At 37.5% G+C, this 9100-nt stretch overlaps 1 pseudogene across 1 annotated transcript; it reads right to left on the minus strand.

Annotated features, from left to right (window-relative positions):
* Positions 1-7184: 7184 nt before the first annotated feature.
* Positions 7185-8755, minus strand: LOC308420833 (phosphatidylinositol 4-phosphate 5-kinase type-1 alpha-like; annotated as a pseudogene). The gene has a single exon. The product of its transcript is annotated as a phosphatidylinositol 4-phosphate 5-kinase type-1 alpha-like (transcript).
* Between the last annotated feature and the right edge of the window lie 345 nt (positions 8756-9100).

The raw sequence follows: 9100 nt of genomic DNA on the forward strand, positions 1-9100 counted from the left end.
TCTATGTCAAGGTTATAAAATGTTTCATAAGTTTATTTGGTAAAGATGGAAAATACTAGTAAATACAATACTTCATTAGCTAGTCTGCTTCACAACAATGTATTATGTAGTTTATTTACTTGTATGTTGATTGTGATATTTCATCTTTTGCTGACTATTTAGTAATTATATATATATCTTTCCCTTGTTCTATAGGCTAACTTTTTAAGTCTTGTGTATTTTCTTTGCAATACAGACACTTTTCAGCTTTATAAACCCTCAATTTTCGATTTATTTTATTAATTCAGAAGCAATTGGATTTCTTCACACACTGTCATTACCTATGCCTAGATTTTGAAGCTGCTTTTCTGTTTTTCCTCATTAGTTTCAAATACCCAGGTATTGTATTAAAGCCTCTGAATCACATTGAGTTGACTTTTTTAGCGTAGCATGAGGAGTGAAGCTTGAGAGAAATCCACCTTTCCTGTGCCACTTGTTAAATAGGTTTCCCCAGTGTTTGTCTTTAATACTTCTTTTTAATGCTTTAGCTGTGTAGTTTGATTTTCACACCTTCCTTCTTATTCCATTGGATAGTCTTTCCAGATCTTTCACACTATTACACTGCTTTGATTAGTGCATTCTTCAGTGATATCAGTCTTATACTGTGATGTTTACAGCATGTGTTTCTTCCTGTGGTTTTCTTTGGTAATGCCTGAGATGCCGAAACTGAATATTGTCGTTTGTTTTACTACAGGGAACTTCTTTTTTTATAACTATTCTGGCTGAAATCTATGCTGAAATTCTTTGTGATAAAATCCAATACAGTTAAGAAAAGAGAAAACTTTTCCTAAACTCTTTATCACAAGAGTGCTTCCCTGTGAATTTTCGTATATTTCAACATATATTTCTGTATAGAATGACATAGACTTTTCAGAAATATTGCATTAAATTATTTAATGATTCTAATAAGTGTTTTTAGTCTGTTAATACTCACATGAATATGGGGCAGATTTCCCCCATTTAATATTTTTTTTCAATTTTCATTGTTTTATAACTTAAAAATAAACCTAAATAAGGTTTATTTTTACATTTAGGATATCAGGAGGCTACTATGATTGTGACTGTTTGCACGGGTTGTTCTCATTGAACCTGTTGTTGGTACAGGAAGGCTATTGTTAGTCTGTCAGCTTATTTTGTAACTAGATGAAGATCTTTGTCATTGTTTGTGGAACCATGAAGATGCACATGTATGGAAAGCAGAAATAAATTTACCATGTTAGACCTGGAATCTGAAATCAGGTCCATAGGTTTCACAGCAAATACCTTTATCTGCTGAGCCATCTTGTCTCTCATGATCCTGTTAAAGGCACTTGGACAGTAATGCTTCAATGACATGCCAGAAGCCTGTCTCTTTAGATAGTTTCTAGATAGTTTCTGGTACTATATGTATGAAAAAGTACTGAATGTAAAAGTGAGGGAGGCTTTCTTTTCTCACTAAAGCATAATTTGCAACTTACAACTAATGCACAAATCAATGGCCATCAAAATCAGCACCAGGCTTTCAGTTTCCCAGTCTTATTATCTTAAGGACTGAAACTCACAAATAACTAGAGAATGAATTTATTGAATAATGTCACTACTATATTTTAAAAGAAGTTCAATAGAAATAGAGGAAATTTTTTTGTATAGAAGAAGAATATCATACATCCAAAAGGTAGCATCCATTTATAAATCCAGAAGGAAAAGCTTCTGCAGTAGAAGTTGATAAACAGCTATAAGGTAGAGAATTGTGTTTGTGTTAGGCAGATGAAAATTTTAGCAAACTCTTGCTTAGACTTTACATTGTTATGCATAGAAGACATAGAAAATGAAAAAGAAATTTGTGACCTTTAGGTAAATATTCTTTTTTTATTTTTTATTTAAACTTGGCCAGTAATGTACCTCAAACTCATAAACATTGCAGGATGTGGCCTATGATATTGGCTACTATTGAGAAATTGACAGTTAAGATCTTATTCCTGAAGAAACTACAACACTTGACTCAGAATATCAACATATCAAACCAACCATCTGGATGCTTGATTCCCACTGGATAGGCTTCATAATCCTGGAAAGTGCTAGTTATGCTGTATGAGATAAAAAGAATAATGAATATGCTCCAGATGTGAACTCTGAGATCTTATCTGGTAAGACAGAACTATCCCTTGCTCTGGAGCTGCTAGATATTGATAGTGGCTTGCAAATGGAACAGATGATTTTCTTCAAGAAGCTAACCTCTGGTAAATCTGTACTACCATGGAGTGTAATAATTCCAATTCTTTATAGGCAACACAAATGGGGCTTGAATCTTTAAAAAAATAAAGATGACAAGAGTTGTATGGGTGAATGATTGTGTGGTAGATCTGGCAAAAATTATGGGTGGAAAATAAAAATGATTAACAGCATATACAAAAAACTACTGAAAGATTAAATAAAACCATGCATAGTACATTTGTACACCCCTTGAATCCTTCCCCATCATGTTTTATTGTTAACTTAGTTTCTTAGTGGTTGCTGTCCAGACTGTGATGTAATGAAATCTCAATGTAACTTGAATTTTAATATTTTGTTCTTGCTAAAATTTTTAGCATTATACTGAATAAATGCAATTCTAGAGAAGAAGTGCTGCCTCATTCCTGAATATAGAAGAAATTCCTAGATTTGTCCATTTAATATATCATTGAATATAGGACTATCACATGTAGCTTTTACTACCTTCATTATTTATTATGAAGAATGTAAAATTTTTTAAAATACATGCTTTTTAACATGTTAAGATCATTATAGGATTTTGTCTTTAATTATGATTAATTTAAATATTAATTTATGGGTTTTGTGATATATTTCTGCTGTTTTCTTTTATACCTTAGACATTCTTAATTCTTGTTCCTTCATATTTAATATACATGAATATTTGTTAAAGCTGTTACTAATATTCTTTTGTTTTCTTTTCTTTTTTAATGCCACTATATTTTTCTAAATTATTCTTCTTATATAATTATGATAAGGGATGGCATATAGAACACAGATTGATTTGGTCAAAACACCTTATATACTTGTATAAAATTCTCAAATTATGAAAACTGAAAAGAGAGACAGAGACAGAGAGAGACAGAAAGACAGAGAGAGAGGGAGAGAGTACATATAAAATTCTCAAATTATGAAAACTGAAGACACACACATGCACACAGAAACACACAGAGGGAGGGAGAGAGAGAGAGAGAGAGAGAGAGAGAGAGAGAGAGAGAGAGAGAGAAAGAGAGAGAAAGAGAGTAAAACCGAACAGAAATTGTGGTTTATGGAATTACCTTGTATAACTTTAATCTGACAGGTTTGGTTTTATCTTATTATATTTTATTTTGTTATGTTTTGCTGTTATCTTTCAGAGTCCTGCTAGTTTTCTAATGGGAGATAGATACATATCCATTTCTTCATAAAAAGTCTTGAAATTTAATAAAAATCTGGTTGTCAACAATTAAAAATTTGATATTAACCCAGATATTAAAATAATATCTCATATAGTTTATTCATATATAACAAAACCTCTGTCAGGGTTTAATATACTTGTTTTTCTGTGGACACATCACATGAGGATTCCTGAGGTAAGTTCCCCAGTAAGCTATACTCTTTTACAAAATGGGAGAAATAACTGCTTTTGTGCATGTGGCAAGGACACATCCTAATAACTTCACAGAATAAAATCATCCTGTGAATCAGACTTCAAGGGAAACTGTCAACATCATGAATTGTCTCACCAACTCGAAAATGCATTATCTGAAGCTTGTCTTACAGTCCAGAAGAATTTTGGAAATATGCTGCCTGCCTTTGTCCTAGATCCTGTGGTTGTCATTTCAGCAAATGCTAGGACTCGAGGCTTGACTTTTAAGTATATTGATGAGAGAGTACAAACTATCTTGCATGTAGGTTCTTACTGTGACTCTAAATGCAGCTCAGAGATCTTAAACATCTTGTCTTTTAGAAGAGCCCCAGGGGTGTGAAGATTTAAATACATTTCTGAGTACCTTGTTCAAGATTTATATTCTTTTTCTCATCTGATACGAACTGATTTGAGTCTTACGACATTTGATTTTGAATGTTGCAAATTTTAAGAATTGTTATATTATGACATATTATAAAAATGAATAATGTAGTTTTTTCTTTTCTTTTTCGATGAAGAATTTTAGGTGGCTTAACATTGACATGTTACATGATTGCCTGTCTGAGTTCTGAATCTGTTTAGATTATACTGTGAATATTATTCTATATTATAAATGCTAAATCAAAAGGGATATAATAAAATGGATTTTATTTTTAATGTGCTTTTTTTTCTTGCTTTTGGAAAGGAAGTTTGTCAATAAATTTACATTTTGAACTACAAAAGAAAGTTCAGTATGTAATACTGTGACTGTTTTAAAAAATCAAGTTGCTTACATTTATATATGAGGCTTGCTAATTTTTTAGTTATTCAGGAATGTGAAGTATGATTTCATAAGTAAAGATAGATAGTTTCCTTTCCTAGAATGCACTAGAGGCAGTCAACACTTCCCTACAGGTACAGGAAGTGCATGCACACATTAATGTCCTTCCTAAGAGAGTGTTGACTGAGAAGCCACTCGTGAGTAATTCTATTCACTTGATTAAAGTTGACTAATCATATTGAAGGATTTTAGATATTTGCCTGCTTTATTTTACTTTGTATGTGTGAGTGTTTTTGTGGAATGTACAGGATCTGCTTGGCTAGAGTCTGATATGGTCAGATGTGTCAGACTGTTCAGAAAGGTCAGGTAGCCAATAGCAGTAGAAGAGCCCACATACAAAAACCTGCAGTTTTCTCTCTAGCTCTGTGCATTGCATTTTAAAAATCTCTTCTACAAATTAATTTAGCTAATAAACGTAACAGCCAGTTCTTCTTAGGTAGTGAAGTATGAAATAACACTATAGGAAATCTGTAAGTGGCAGATTTTTATTGCAAATAAAATCTCCATTTTGAAGGATTATTCTAAAGATCATCTTATTGATCACCACTCTAAACATCATATCCAGACACAGTCATCAATTCATATGCTCCTTCCTTAGTCTGCTGTGTAAAAATTATTTGTTTAATCAACTGAGTATGAATGATACCCTTGGATGCACTGTTTCGTAGAATGAGTAAACCACCAAATTAATGGATAACAACACCGGGTCCTAGGGCAGCTAAAGTCTTTATTCAGCTCAGCATGTCTTAGGCTATAACATCAGAAGTATAGAAAAAAAATTGAGAAGCCCATTTCTGATAAGTCTGAATTGATTAAAAATTGCACAATTTTATTGTTCTATGTAAATGCTTTCATTGTTGCCTATTGTCAAAAAGCAAAAATTGACATATAAGTAAAACCATGTTAATATAAGTGCTTAATGCATGACCAGTCAATAAATATACACACCATGCCAGAAGAAATAAAATCTGATGAGAACCTATTTTCCAACCATTCTTTAAATAATTCTTTATAAATGCTTATTGAAACTGATTATTATAAGAATAAGCTAAGGCTGTTAACTTCATATATTTATATTTAAATTGATTCATAGTATTAATTTTTATGCCATGTATATCTCTGTATTGTTTGGGGAAAAAGAAGGTAAAGTATGGATGAAAAGACAAATGGAAAGACAGGAAAAGACCAAGTTTTAAGAATACTATGTTCTCCAACAACACACAGTGACAGTTACTTATTGTTTTTGATACTGTTCTTTTTTATATTAGAAACAGATATTTAGTACCTTTATATTGCATTTGTCATTTTTCAACAATACATAGTAGAGGCAAATATTAACACTCCCTAAAACTGTTGAAGTCCTTGTCCTCTCTCTAGGTCCCAGACCTCCCTCGAATATTCCCACCCACCCCAGAATAAAACACTTAAATACATCATAAAATAGAGAATGATGAAAAAAGAAAGAGCAAGAAATTGTTTCTTTCCTTCTTGTATACCTGAACATGGCAGCAGAGACAGGCAGCCAGAAGCTGGCTGGGGTGTCTAATATAGACAGTTATATGAGGGTTGGCTAACCTGCTATCAAGGTGAGACGGGAAGAAGAAGGAACTAATGTGAAATTTCAACAGCCAACCGGAAACACTATGCACTGCCGTACCAGTTAGGACCAGATGAGAGGAAGGAAAGGGCTCCGTGGCCCCATTTCCAGCTTCTCTACAGAGTAAGGGGCAGGCCGGGTGTCATAGCGACAACCTAATGGAGGGAAGTGTGCTGAGAGTTTAAGACAGTAATCTCTAGCCTCATAAATATGGGTGGAAAGTATAGGAAGAACAAAGAAGTCTCCTTTGGAGAATGGTCTAAAATCATTTGATAGTTCTCTATATTCAGAAAAACTATTAGGATACATTCCAAGTTGCAGAACAGTAATAACTGTATGAACTGGCAGTGAGTAGGGTCTTGCTAAGGTCCACTCTCCTAACAAAACTGCCCCACTATCTGAAAAAAAGGATATGTGCGGCCACGCCCCTGTGCAGCCACGCTCCCGTGCGGCCACACCCCTCTCCACTCTCTCACCTCTAAGTGAGGGAAACAGAGAGCAGATGTTGGCAGGGCAGGCCTAGCCTTTCTGCTTCACAAACATTGGGGCTCTTCTACTTTTATCTGAGACTGTCTCAAATTTACATCGTGTGCTCTTTGTGTTCCTTTCCTTTTTTAAGGGGGAAAAAAAGTTTGGGAATAAGGTTCACCCTTATTCTCCCCCAAACACCTTTATAAAAAACTCTTAAGAGTCTTTTCAAAGACCAGCAGAAAGGTCAAAGTAGGAACAATGTCCAGCCAGTCTGTCCTAAGGAAATTAAGAGTCCAGCTCCAGGGGAAAGGTGAAAAGGAGAAAACCACCTAGTCCAGCAACCCCACGTCCAGCACAAGAAATGGGGGTTTAAAAATATTCAGCTATAGAAACCCTGGCAGGCAGTGGAGAATTCATGCCACCCACTTCTGGTGTGGTGGGGACAATGCTGTCCTCAACTGTCAAAGGCACTCCTGCCCAGGGGAAGGGGAGACAGAGACTGAATCCTGCTAGCTCCATATTCTCTCCTCTGTTGGTGACCAAAAAGACGACTCAGCATTCCTGGGGCAAGGGCTGACATCTTGGGATCAACGCCATAACGGAGTCAGATCTTCCTAGGCTCAGTGTGTGAAATCTGACTCTCCAACGTCCACCTTTTCCAACGTTGAACGCAAATTTAGTATCTGCAAAGGTTGTCCAACTACAGGTGAAAAACTGAGACCAAGAACAGGTGAGCCCTCACTTACTTCCTCCAAAGGTGGAGTCCGAGGTAAGACATCAGGATGCCTAAGGTGTCCATCTGGCTCCACTTCCGCCTTTGTACTCACTTGTGCTTTGTGATGTCCAGAGGCTGTTGGCTGGGGAGTAGCAATAGGAGTTGCCGCTGGGGTCTGATCGCCGAGAGAAACCAGACAGAAACTTTTTGATGGGAGAAGACTTCAAGGGAGTCTTCTTGACCACTGTGCTGTGTACATGAAGCGCTGGAACCACTCAGCATAGAAGCCCGGAGGATGTACAGACAAGATACTATGTCCCCATCATGGACCTTTGCTTTCCAAGAGTGCTCCAACTTCTTAAACCTGTAGGGCGGCAGAATACAAATGATGCCAGTAAAAATCACGAGCCTTTTGCCTTTGTTATTCCGGGAAGGGATACCACCCATGTGGTCCCCTGCTCTCCATGGTGCTGCCCATGTGAGCCTCTCCTTGGATGAATTCCATAGCTTTGGAATAGAGAGCCTTCTGCGGGGCTAGTCCTGCAGGTGTCGACGGAGTTTTCTCTGCTCTGCTGTGCATGATCCATATTGTGGATGGACATTAACATGCTTGAAGACCAAACAGTCCCTCTCCAGAGTCTTACACAAAGCACCGTCCATGTCAGCATCTAGAAAAAGGCCATCTGGGATATCTTGTAGGAGGTCCAGGTCTTGAAAGGTGGGGAGAAACTTCTCTCGCTCTTTCTGAGAAGCCTGCCGCTTGTAAGTTGAACCCTTCAGGTTATATTTCATATGCACGCTGACTGACCGAGGCAAGAGATTGTTTATCACCACAATTTATATGCTCTTGCCGCCTGCTAGAACACAGCATAATCCATAAAATTTGGGCGGCAAAGTACGAGGGTTTTTGGTTAAGATTCATGTAGTATCCTGGAAGCAACTTTTGCAGAAATTCTGCTTCTTTATGCTGGACAGTCTTAATGATGGATTCGTCATCACTGAACATAAAAGAGGGAACCACTAGCTCCAGAATTGTTGAGTCCAACCAATGGCTCACTGCAAAGGGAGTACACGTAATAGCCAGGCTGGATACCAAATAGCTCTCTGAAGGGACAGAGGGCAACTGGTATGTAAGTCCGGAAGCAAAAGTCATTCTAATGGTGAGCCTGTGTCAGGTTGCTGCCTTCACTCGGGAAGAAGATGCTCTCCACCACGTAGAAGTCTTGCATAAGGACACCATGCTCTGGTTTGATGCTCAAGTTGTCCACAGTGTGAGTGATACCTAGCTGAATGGCACCTTTCAAAGCTGATGAAGTTGTCTTCTTATATGTAGTTTCTCCAGAGGAATCAACACTTCGATGACCTATTTTCTTGACAAGCATGACAGAGGTATACAGTCCCTGCGGTACTGGCAGGAACCCCGGAATCAAGTGGCGAAAACCAGGCCGCCTCTGGCTCTGAGGAGGCAGACGCCATCTTGGCAGCCCCCACTTCCTCATCAGCTTCGTTCCCGTTCAATCTGGCTTTTCCTTTTCTCGGAATCGAATCTTCCCCATGTCTCTTCACCGAACCCATTTGGGGCTTCTCCCAGGCGTTGTTCTGGCTCCAGGACACTTGCCAGGCATTGGGGAGAGCTCCAGTCTCTCACCTTCCTAGCAACTTGAACTGTTTTCCACGAAAGCTAACTTCTCTCACTAGACAGGGACAGTCCCGAGTCTCTGACTGAACAAACCTAAAGGAAAACCCAGGCACCTAAGGTCCTCCAAAAGGCAAATGCCCCCTCTATCTCTCGCCAGTCACTACCTGTTTTCCTTAATACAA

This window comes from Micromys minutus (genome assembly GCF_963924665.1).
Source record: "Micromys minutus genome assembly, chromosome: 5".
Classification (NCBI taxonomy): domain Eukaryota; kingdom Metazoa; phylum Chordata; class Mammalia; order Rodentia; family Muridae; genus Micromys; species Micromys minutus.